Source organism: Amblyomma americanum, chromosome 1 (assembly GCF_052857255.1).
Source record: "Amblyomma americanum isolate KBUSLIRL-KWMA chromosome 1, ASM5285725v1, whole genome shotgun sequence".
In the NCBI taxonomy this organism is placed as follows: Eukaryota; Metazoa; Arthropoda; class Arachnida; order Ixodida; family Ixodidae; genus Amblyomma; species Amblyomma americanum.
The window spans coordinates 223,709,692-223,721,170 of NC_135497.1; the positions used below are offsets into that span (position 1 = coordinate 223,709,692).

Here is an 11,479-nt window from a genome sequence, read left to right on the forward strand (position 1 = left end):
GGCACGCAGAGCCGCCACGTTCATCGCAGTCTCGGTTAAGAGAGCAGTGCACGTGCTACGGTGCGGTAGTACATGCTGCGCAGGATCGACTTCCCGCCTGGCTGCCTTTACTAGATGCATGCGTATGTCTCCCGGAATTTTGATGTGCGGGCAAAGTGAGAGCAGGATGCTGGTGTGACTGTGTATGACGGGTTGCGGGATGCGACCTGGTCAAGTCGGGATTGAAGCCTTTAAGGGTGGGTATACTTCCATGCAATCAGGAAAAAATACCCTTCGTGGCGTATGAGTTGCGTGGCCGCCTAAAACACCGAGGGCCTGGTGTCGAGCCGCAATGCCGCCGGATTTCTTTTTTTCGAATCGTCATTTTTGTCCTGACACGGTCTGCTGACAAGCTCTGGTGACACTCTCTGGTGGCAGGTCCTGTAGACGTCAGTCATGAGACAAGGAATGCTTTCGCATTAAATTATAGCATGACCTCTTCTTGATCACGGTTGATGATTTAAAGTTCGTAAGGAGGCCAGGATAAAACCCATTCCATTTCTCCTGTCATAACGGTACACGACTGGAAGTATAAACTCTTTCAAAACTTAAGTTGGTGCCTCAAGGAATTTCCGGAACGTATATTTGAGGAACTTCAGAATGTTCGTGGCCTGATGTACTATCATGATTCTTTTTCAAATGAATCGGCAGCCAACGTATATTTCATTTACTATTCCTGTTTTCAGTAAGTGCGCCATCGAACCACAGCGCAAAGGATAGGTTTTTTTTCCATGACCACTGCAACGCCCACTGCCCATTAATAAAAATTGTTTTTTTCGTACTTATGGTGTATCATACACGGTGAGTGAATAGGCTGCTAAGCACTAAAAGCATATTGTAGGGAAAATACGTACATCTAACTGTCTAGTGATCCACACGCATGTTTGATCGATCACGTTTTCAAACCGTTGCGATCACTCGAGCGTTGACACGAGTGGAGTTCATGTGTATAGGGACATCATTGAAAACGTGGTCATCACAAAAATTCAGGTATTATCGTTCCTTAGGCAGTCAATGTGCTCTTTGAGCGCCAAGATTTCCAGTAACTCATTTCATTAGAAAAAAGTCGAGCTCAGATTACAAGCCAAGGTAATTCACTAGCGAGAGCTGGCTGTATTACAGTGCTAAGCGGCTAAGCTTGGCTCAATGGGGCTTTCTGCTTTCAGTAACTGCAGGTGTCGCTTCTCGATTACAATAAAAAATACAAGCAATGCACAGTTCTTGTTGCGACCACAACATTTCTTTAATTGCTTTCCATAATGCACGGTTACTTTGTGGTCGCTGAAATGTGTGTATCGATGCACTCCATGCCAAGCACAACAGTGCAAGTATGATGAAACGCTAGGTTAATTCCCGTATCTCACGGTGTCGTTGCTAAGGCTGCATTCAAAAGTAGCAGCAGTCCCAAATCATGAATTTCTTTGATGAACTGCCTGTAGGTAGCTCGTACACACTAAACAGAAATGAGTAAAACGGAAGGAAACTGTCTTGTGACGAACTCCCTTTTTAGGTAGTGCGTCCTTGGGACATGCCCACAAAATATGTGATTAATCGGCCTTTTAGCCACATAGTTTACATATGGGGGAGTATGCGCCGGACACATGGCCGCATACAGCGCCGGGTTAGGGAGCGATCCCCATTCAAGTTGCCTCGATAAGATTTCTTAGACTTCGCTCACGGACTTGTGTCCCTGAGGGTAGCGGGTCTGAGCTATAGAAGGTAGGATATTGCAATTCTCAGATATAAAACCATGCGGTCCTTCGCGGTCCTCAGGGAATTGGGAAGATATTGCTCCCTTGCGCGGTCCGTTAATCCTCGGGCTGTATTGAGGGCAGCCTCGTAATCGGGGATTAAGGAGGTGCGCACGTGCACCCATATGAATTGCATAGGCCGTGTAAGCTGCTGGAGAAAGCGATAAAGATAAGAGACAGTGATGGCTGATACCCGTGCCTTGCTGTAGTATCGAATGGCTGATCCTGAAACGAAAGGAAAGGAAACTCAAGGCTGATAGATGGAAGTGGGATGAAGGACGGCAGGGATCGGAGGAGAGCCGTTGGTTAAGATAAGCGGAGGTATACTAGGGGTCTGTCGCCCAGCAAAGACGGGCCCGCAGCCGATCATTCCAAGTCTTGCCAGTCTCTTAACTGCGAGTGTTTAACTGCCATCAACTTCAGCCTGTGTGCAATATATCCAGAACACTCTGCTATCGCATTGCCCTCTTAAGACGACTTCGGCGGCTCCATAATTCAGCTTAAAAAGGACATTGAGAACAAATAGAAGTTGACCTGTATTGATGGAGTACCGCGCTTTAAGCGAAAAGAGACCCCTCTCCGCTAAAACGGAGCTTTTATAAGCTAGGAAAAGCCATAATACGAAATACAGGTGTCGCCATCCCCGGTCGATTTTGCATGTAAAATGCACACGTCGACACCGAAGCTTTGGGCGTGGATCCTAGAGGCTACGCAAAAACGCTATTCACTTCAAAACGGTGGCAACCCGTCCTTTTCGGAAACAGCGTCACGAGTTCGAATCGACTTTTGGCGTCTTCGCACTTGGCTCTCTCTTTCCACTACGACACCCGAGCCGGTGAAAAAAAAAGAAACCCAAAACGGCGCAAAAGAACTGTGCAACGGTGTGACCCACAGAGAGGCGCTTGATTTATATGAACTATAGGAGCCACGCGCTGCGCTTGCTAACGCGAAGGCGGCGATGTTTGCCGAGATCAGCTGCGCGCTACTCACGCGCCGAGTTTAACCGTTTTTGAAGCGTAAGAGAAAAGGACGAAAAGCTTGGATGGTAACATTGAATTACACTATCTCTCATATTGCGTACTGCTTTCAACTTCTTCCGTGTAGATAGGTGCTTGAGCGCAGCTCTGATTGCTGGAAAAATATAATTGTACGACCGAGAGACGGAGCGATTGCCAGCGGTGAATGGTCAAGCACATACAACGCGCGTCTCATTCTCTGGGTTTTTCCAACCAAACCAATGTTTTTTTTTCCTGATATTTTCATGCAGAAGTACGGTACGGCGGAATCGCGGGATTCATGCACCGTAGTACGGTATAAATTGATTACATTCAGCACATCAAAATTACTTCTCAAAAGCAATTCTGGGGCCGTATTACGTACCGCTCTCAGTACTAAATTGCTCACAATGCTCCGCTCCTATTGGTAGGCCTTGGCCGGCGGATATATGAATTTTTCGTCACCGGCGGCTTCTATTCACGTAGTGTCCACTGCTGCAGTGATGACGTTGCAGACTTAATTATGTGGGCTGAATGTGACTGAAACTTGCGAGCGAAAAAACGTAGCCTCTAGTACGCCCACAATCTTTGAGAGGAAAAATGGCGGCAAACGTAGCAGCGTACTGCGGCGGCGCGAGTAACGAGGAGAGTCCGTGAAGACGTTTTGGCTTGCCGGTCGAGTTGTTTCGACGCGAGTTTCGCTTGGAGAAGGACACTGCACGGCGGTCGTGTCAAGTTATTGGCGATGAACTGGAAGGTTCGTGAGCAAATGCGCTGTCAGTGGAGAGGCATGCCTTCTGTGCGCGTTTCGCTTTTTCGCCACCGGATGATTTCAAAGCGTGTCGGGATAGCGCAATTGACCGACGGTGAGCAAATGTGTGCGGCGGGTTGCCGAAGCCATCGTGAAGGTTGAGTCGCGGAATGGGTGGGTTCGCTTTCCAGCGAGCCCCAAAGAGAAGGCGGCAGCGAAGGAGGGCTTCCATCGCCACGGCAGCATCCCCGGCGTTGTTGGGTGTGTCGATGACACTCTAATCGCCATCAAGGCGCCGCGGGGCAATGCTGCACACAGGGCAGCTTGCTGCATCCGCAAGGGCTATTACGCCTTGAGCTACATGATAGTGAGTAGACTTCGTCCTCTGCTGTTTTTGACTGCATGTGCTCGGCTCCAAGTCCGGGCCGCGACAGCGGAAGTTCATGCCTAAACCTGTCTTGTATCTGTTTTCTTTCAAGTCTGCGACTCCAACCTTCGAATCCTGGCCGTAGACCTCCGCTGCCCGGCTCGTGCAACAACGCGTTCGCCTGGCGCTACTCGTGGCTGCGGTGTGAGGTGGTGAGATGCATGTTGGAGGAAAATGAAAATTGATTTTAGAGGATAGGGAATGACGCAGCAACTGTCTCACCTATCTCAGCAGACACCAGAACCACGCTGTAAGGGAGGAATAAAGGAGGGAGTGAAAGAAGAAAGGAAGAAAGAGTTTCCGTAGTGGAGGTGTCCAGAATGAATCCGACAACCTGGGGATATTTAAGGTGCACTGACATTGCACAGCACACGGGCCCTTTTGCGTTTCGCCTCCATCCAAACGCGGTCGGTATCGACCTCTGGTACTCCGGCTTAATACACGAGTGCTTTAACCCCTGAACCATCGCGGCGGGTGCCTGTTGTAGGACGGAGAGTTTCTTCGGGGTAAGCAGTAAGAAAGCCGTCTCAGTAACATATATCGAGCTACAGTGGTCCGCATGCACTTAAGCTACCAGAATGGGGCGTCCTCGTTGCACTTAGGAATACGCATTGTGGTACGATACATACACCTTGTGCGAGTTGCCGCTGGGTTGTTACTGAATGCAGCAGAAACACAAGGCAGATAAAGCATTGTTGAAATGCATAGTATTCCAGGCTTAAAGCCAGGACGCGTGTGGCGTGTTGGAAATAGTAGTGAATCATTTACATCAATATGAGCTTCCAAGGGCATCCTTTCAGCGGTGTTTGCCTCAACATCTCAGTCGTGCATAGATGTGCACGCTCTATTACAAGCCGGAACGAGCCGCTGTCATCATGGCAGCATGTGCAGCGCTGCACAACCTCTGCTTGGAGGGCCCTACGTCAGCGGATGACGAGGATGCCCCCTGCCCTAGAAGACAATGACCCGCCTCACCTACCTCCAGGGGAAAGTCGTGCGTTCACATGTTGTGAGCCAGCTGCGGAGAAACCGTCTCCAGCAGCGACTCGTGCGGTTGCGCAGGCTGTAACATAGGCAATGAACTAGCCGGCCAAATCTTTGCAGCCAAGGCAGTTTCCAGCCATTGCTTGTGTGTATGTCGTGGTTGTCTTGGCTACAGCTAGCGAAGTGGCAGCCTTGTTTTGTTTTCTGTTCATGGTATGTGCATGGAAGCCTGCAGTGGGAAAGAAGCCAGCGTGCACACCAGCTGCCACATCACTGGCTGTGTATTTACCGTTCATCATAGTTCGCCACGCAGCCACTTGTCTCCTTCTCCACTTGAAACTCAAGCCGAAACAACTCGTCTAGTCAGCCAAAAGCATCTTCATGCACCCTCCTATGCTGTTGCCCTTGTGGACCCATCTGCCCCTACACTGCCGTCATCTTGCAGCCTGCCTGTGCTGTGTGGAGAGCCACCTGTCCTCACCGTTTGCATGACAGAGCACGTGAATAAATAGTGTAATGTTGAAGAAAGGTAGGCAATGTTTGATGAAATCAGAAAGTACCACCAAAGGTTTATTTAGTGCACACCACTAATTGTTTTACTGCATACTGCACCAATTCACATAGGTGGTCACATGAGCACAGCCATTAGCAAAACATAATGCATGCCATAACATCGACAATAATTCCATACGTCTTGTCAAGTGCAACAGAAATTGTCATTCAGACGTGATAAAAAAAATTGCAAGACTACAAGTTCAACTGATAATTATCACAGCTTTTGCACAGCTTGTGCAGACAATAAGATCACTTCTGCAGTAAGTGCACAAACCTAGTACACAAGTAGAGCAATGTTCAGTAAGCACTATATAATAGATTTTACATGACTACAAAACGTTTAACATGTACAAAAGCATTGATATAGATGATGTAGCCGAATTTTTGCTGTTTATGCAGACGACACGACATTACTATTTTCTGCCCCTTTGCCCAATCAACTATTTAACCAAACAGAGCACTCGTAAGTATTGAAGAATGGTCTAAGTGAAACAAGTTCAATATATATGCTAATAAAACAAAAGCTATTCCCTTTCGTCCAAGAAATAGGAACGTATTCATCGATGAAGATATCTGCCATAATAATATATAGAAGTTGTAAGCTCATTTAAAATACTTGGTGTCGTCTGCACGGAAAAGATGTCAGGTGATGCCCAAGTGGATGACATTATACAGAAGTTGTCATGACTCAGCTTGACTAATATAAACAAACATATCTTCCCTCCCAATGTTAAAACTCTGTTACACCAAGCATTGTTGTATTCGCACATAAAATATTGTCACTTTGCCAGGGGAACGACAACCCGAAGTAACATGCATAAAATAGATGGAGTGCAGAAAAAAATGCTAAGAAATATTTCCAACGCTCTTTATGACTATCCGTCTCTTCTGCCCTTTCAGAAACATAACATAATGGCCATATATGATATGTAGGCTTACCGCCTAGCTTTAGCCTACAAAAAGGAAATTAAAAATAATGTTGATTTCTTGAACGAGCTGGCTTCCTTACAGAGAAAACTTGCACATTATACTGCCAGCACCCCCACATATATGAAATAAAGTGTTATGTTGCACAAATTATGACAAACAGATGATATGAGATCACCTTCCAAACTTGTTGAATTTTCTAAACAAACATGGCCTTCAACTGCAGCAAGCAATGAAAGCTGATAACAGATTAGTTTTATTCGTGGCTGAACCTGTTTCCTCATATATTCTAGATATGTTCTAGTAGGAAATGTTTTTGTTCATTTTATTTGCTGTGATTGTGATTCTTCATTCATTTCTCTTCACCTAAAACTTGAATTTTGTAATCTAAAAAGTGGCATTTGTATTGTTGCATTTCCTTATTTTCAGAGTGCAAAAGTTCGACATGGGTGTTCAAAGATTTGAACTTTCACTTTGTCTCACTATTCTGCGGCTAGTGGGAACAAAATGGGTCTTTTTTGTTTCTTTAACTTTTTTCTTGCATAAATGGTGGCCACTTTTTTGAACAACCAAATTTCTGCGCAGGTTTCGTGCAAATGTCCTCACTTTTGTTTGTGCATCTCGAGCTGACAATCCATGATTATAATGGGTTGTCGAGTGCACTTTTATTTTCTGCGCATGCTACACTGTTCTGCTGGTGCCTCTTTCTCACTTTTTTATTATTGTTAGGGGGGGGGGGGGGGGGGTGAGCCACGTCAAGCCAAGTGCCCAGTTTTTCTCCCTAGCTCCCCCATCACTATGATGGAAAGTAAAGGTATTACTATTACATTACAAATGGCCATTATCACTGCATATGATGAACAGTGCATCAGTTTCAATGCAAATGGTGCATCACTAAGTGCATGGCACTTAGTGCAAGTCGCAGTGCTCGAAATGAATGCAGCATTAGCAAAGAGTCCTCATACATATATAGAGACGTGTAAACATCACAGTTACATCAGATAGGTGGTATGCGTGTAGAGGTCCTCACTGAACAGCAGAACATAGAGCAGTCATGCCGAGCCGTACAAAACAATGCAGGCAATACTGCATGAAAAGTCCCGTTGCAGCAATTCAATAGTTAGGCCATTAACACTTCTGCATCTTGGAGAAGTAAAACAGTACAATCAGAAAAAAGCAGATACAAACTTACTAGATATCACAAATCTGCGTCTTGCAAAATTTAAAAAGGCACCGTTGAAATTACGCAAAAACAGCTTGACTAGAGAATATCACATGCCTTCTGCGTCACACACTGACTAGAGAATATCACACTCCTTCTGTATCTTGCAGAAGGTAAAGAGGCACCATTGAAAAAATACACAGAGGCAGACTAGAAATTATCAGAGACCTCCTGCTTCTTGCAGAAGGTAAAAACGCACCATAAGAGAAAACCACACCTTCTGAGTCTTGCAAAAGGCTGCAAAAAAAGTGTGCCAGAAAACAAGAGTTAAAAACAATAAAAAAACTTATGTTGATTGCAGCTGTAATTAGTTTTGCAGCAGCACCACCATGAAAGAGATGGCCAGTACGAGCTGCTCGTGCAGGCTCGCCGATTCCCTTTTCGCGTCCCGCACTGTTGTTGCAAGGTCTGACATTGTGGCTGATAGCCGCTTTCTGTCTGGAGCAGCCTCGTTGAGGTGCTGCGCATAAAAGAAAGTTCAATAGCAAACCTTTGCTCCAAATACATTCAAAGATCATTTCACTTTCATGTTATAGATGACCTACTGAAATATACTGGGCCACATCCCACAAGAGACGGTCATGGTGAGGTTAAGCACAGGTTTAGAACAGTGGACGCAGCAACATTAAGTTGCATGGAGCTGCTTCTGCTGCACACAATGTGGCGCATCCTGTAAGCCCATACATCCAGGAGGCGTGCCTGAAAATTCGGCATCCTGCCCCTTGCGTGCCTTAGCGAGGTCTGCTCTGCATCTTGTCTCCCTAAGCAGCTTGCCCACCTCCTTGTCCTGCTACTTCCTCAACCGCAATGGACGGCCTGGAACTGCCGATGCGGGTGGTGCAATGGGCTGCTACTGGTGGGTGCCTGTTGGAGGGGAAACAGACTGAATGTACACTTGTCATGCGACACAGCACGATGTGGAATAAGCAAACTGTTTGCTGCAACGTCTGAGGGGAGCAGCACTACTTGTCAATATGCCGGATTTGAAGGAAACTTTTGTGGACATAGTAAAACAACTGTGACTGTATGGCGCTCCTGTAAATGCTATTTATTACAAGCACCTTGAAAAGAGGGTAATGCGGAGCCTGCATACTGGCAGGTCACCTCACTGGCTGTTTCAGCACACTGCCGATGCTGCTGCAGCTCATCCACCAGCAGTTCAGCAGATGTCTGCCCCGTCTCCTCCAGCCAGGATGTTTGACTGGCGTCGTCTACATGAAATCATTACACAAGACACAATTGCCTAGCAAACAGTTTCAGCAAAGTGTGAAATGTGTACGACTAAAATGTGTGGTTGGTCGGTACTATGGCTGAAGGTGAAAGATCACTACCAGAAAAGGAAGGTAAAGAAGCTGAGGCTGCATTTGCAATCTCGAGATTACGCACTACTACACATTCCAAAATTAGCAAAAATGCAGATGAGGTCATCACCTCTGTACACAAGCTGTAAGACATACACATAAAATAGTTTGAAATGCAGTTCACCTACCAGCTGCACACTAGCCTCCCTCTGCAGGCAGCTTGTCCCTGGCTCGCTGACCACTGAAACTCTTGACGAGAAGAGAGGTGGGCTGGGCTGCTCCTGCAAGAAGGCACAGTGCCTCACGTTCAAACATGAATGTCTCGAAGTTCATCATAGGGTTGCATTGCTTACAGCACATGGCCCTGAGGTTCGGTCAAGAATCCTTCATCACCACCAAGCTGTAAACTTTGCAACTGGCTGTAACGTCACAGCAGTTGACTAACGACAGTGGTCATACCTGGTGGAGATGGGGGGGGGGGTGAGGCGCTACAACCTGCTCAAAATAAGATCCCGCGACGCCCCTGACGCTCACTGGCCCGATGATAAGCTGAATGGCTTGGCCACCCACAACCGGCAGTCTGCCGCCACCGGCGCCACTGCGACAGGACCGTTCACGCGGTCCTCCACAGAACAATGTTGACAGGCTTACCCTTGGCCAGCTTGCAGCCACGCCAACTCCGCTCGCCGCGGGAAAGCCACTACTGTTGAACTGCTGCCAGCTCCACGAGCAAAGCCCAGTTGCGATGACCTCTTCGATGGAGGCAATTACCGGGCAGAGCAAACCCTTATTTTCTTCCCCCATCCCCCGACCAGTACATCTCTCTCTCTCTCTCTCTCTCTCTCTCTCTCTCTCTCTATATATATATATATATATATATATATATATATATATATATATATATATATATAATCACCGGCTGTGAGATAATGCTCTCGGTATGTTTACTACGGCGGCTGACGATAGCTGGTGAGCAGCTGGCTTTGCTTTTTCGCATGTGGCCGATCGCCTGTGCCCTCGCAAGCTCTGCGTTGCAGTTTTCTTATCGCAGGAACCCGAAATTGCGAGCTAGCTGCCTCAGTTCGCGCGCCTTGCGAGTCTGGTCCAAAGGCTGCAGTCTAAAAGAATAAATGTTATGAGCAGTGTGGTGCTCTGCGTGAAATTGTCGCATATATGGGCGAACTTGTAAGGGCACCAAACTTGTCAAAACATTTATTTTGTTGGATCAGCGGTTCTCGCACCAAACTCACAAGGTGCGCGAGCTGCAGATACTTAGCGCGCTATTTCGGGTACCCGCGATAAGAAAACTGCAACGCGCTGCCTGTGCGTGCGTGGCCGTCTCAGCGAGCAAAACGCAGACAAAACGACCCCCTAAAGGGTGTGCCTATGACTGTGTTGTCTACGCGGCGATCGGGCACAGGCGAAAAAGCGAAGCTGCGCACCAGCTATCGCTAGCCGCCGTGAACGCGCAGACAGCACTATCTCGCACCCGGTGACTATCATTTCGCGGCACGGACTCCAGTGGAAGACACGGTTTCCGTCTTTCGTGTTAAGTCTTGTGGGCTCCTGTACATGCCACGAATGGCGCCAATGTTCAGCCGACTTGACTGCCATTCCCTTTGTATTTAAGGCGGCGGCAATCTCCTCCCAAAGCTCCCGCCTGCGAGCCGCCGTGTACTCAGGCGAGAGCTCTGACGAGGCCCGTGCCAAGGGCGGATGCTCTTCGAGATATTCGGTGAGCAACCACTCTATCCGTCGCCTCTTTGGTGGTGTTGCCATTTCAAATCATAACAGTATTTCATCCCGATTCCCTAGGCGATTTCTCGGTATGGGCCAACGAAAAATATTCTTTAGACAGGGAATAAATATTCGGGAATCTACAACACTGTTCATTCACTTGTACATACGTGCGCTGCATTAGAACAACTAGCAGAGTTATGAAAGATCAAGGACGAGCGAGATGGTTTAAACTGTGCATCTGACCGTTTTCCTCGCCCTCGTTCTTTCCCACGGCCGTATTCGCTCAGTTTTGTCATCGATAGGGAGAGACCGCGGACAGCAAACTTACCTCAACAAGTCGTCTTCGTCGAATTTCGTGCCAAAATCTCTTTGCGAGCTGATTCCTGCGCACCTACGGCCTTCACTGCATTCAATCAAATTTTTCTACGCTTAAGACCTCGGCACAATACTTTGATTTTAGTCGACACGTAAAAAAGGAGAAACATGTCGTGGAATCACCTGTTTCTTTGCATGTCGCCATGCTCTCGCATTACCACTACCAGCGCGCCCTCATGGCAAGAAAATGTACCCTACAGCAAAGTTAATTGCAAAACTGAGAGCGCCTCTATTTTCCTTCCGGTTTTTAAGCTTGCAACACACTTTTTTTTTAGCGAAATAGAAAGTTATTGTTTTAATTCATTGCGCTGCTGTTTTTTTCTTTTTTAAGATGACATGTTCACGCCGCTGTCAGCGCACCTTCGCCGCAACATAAGTTCTTGCAAGAGCGAATTTAATTTCATAACTGCGA

General features: G+C 47.1%; 1 long non-coding RNA gene across 1 annotated transcript; it reads right to left on the minus strand.

The window, feature by feature from the left end:
- Positions 1 to 8,391: 8,391 nt before the first annotated feature.
- On the minus strand, positions 8,392 to 11,204 carry LOC144095304 (uncharacterized). Its single transcript, XR_013306715.1, has 3 exons — positions 11,021 to 11,204; positions 9,141 to 9,233; positions 8,392 to 8,515 (listed from the first exon to the last, which is right to left on the minus strand). It is a non-coding gene; the product is annotated as an uncharacterized LOC144095304 (long non-coding RNA).
- Between the last annotated feature and the right edge of the window lie 275 nt (positions 11,205 to 11,479).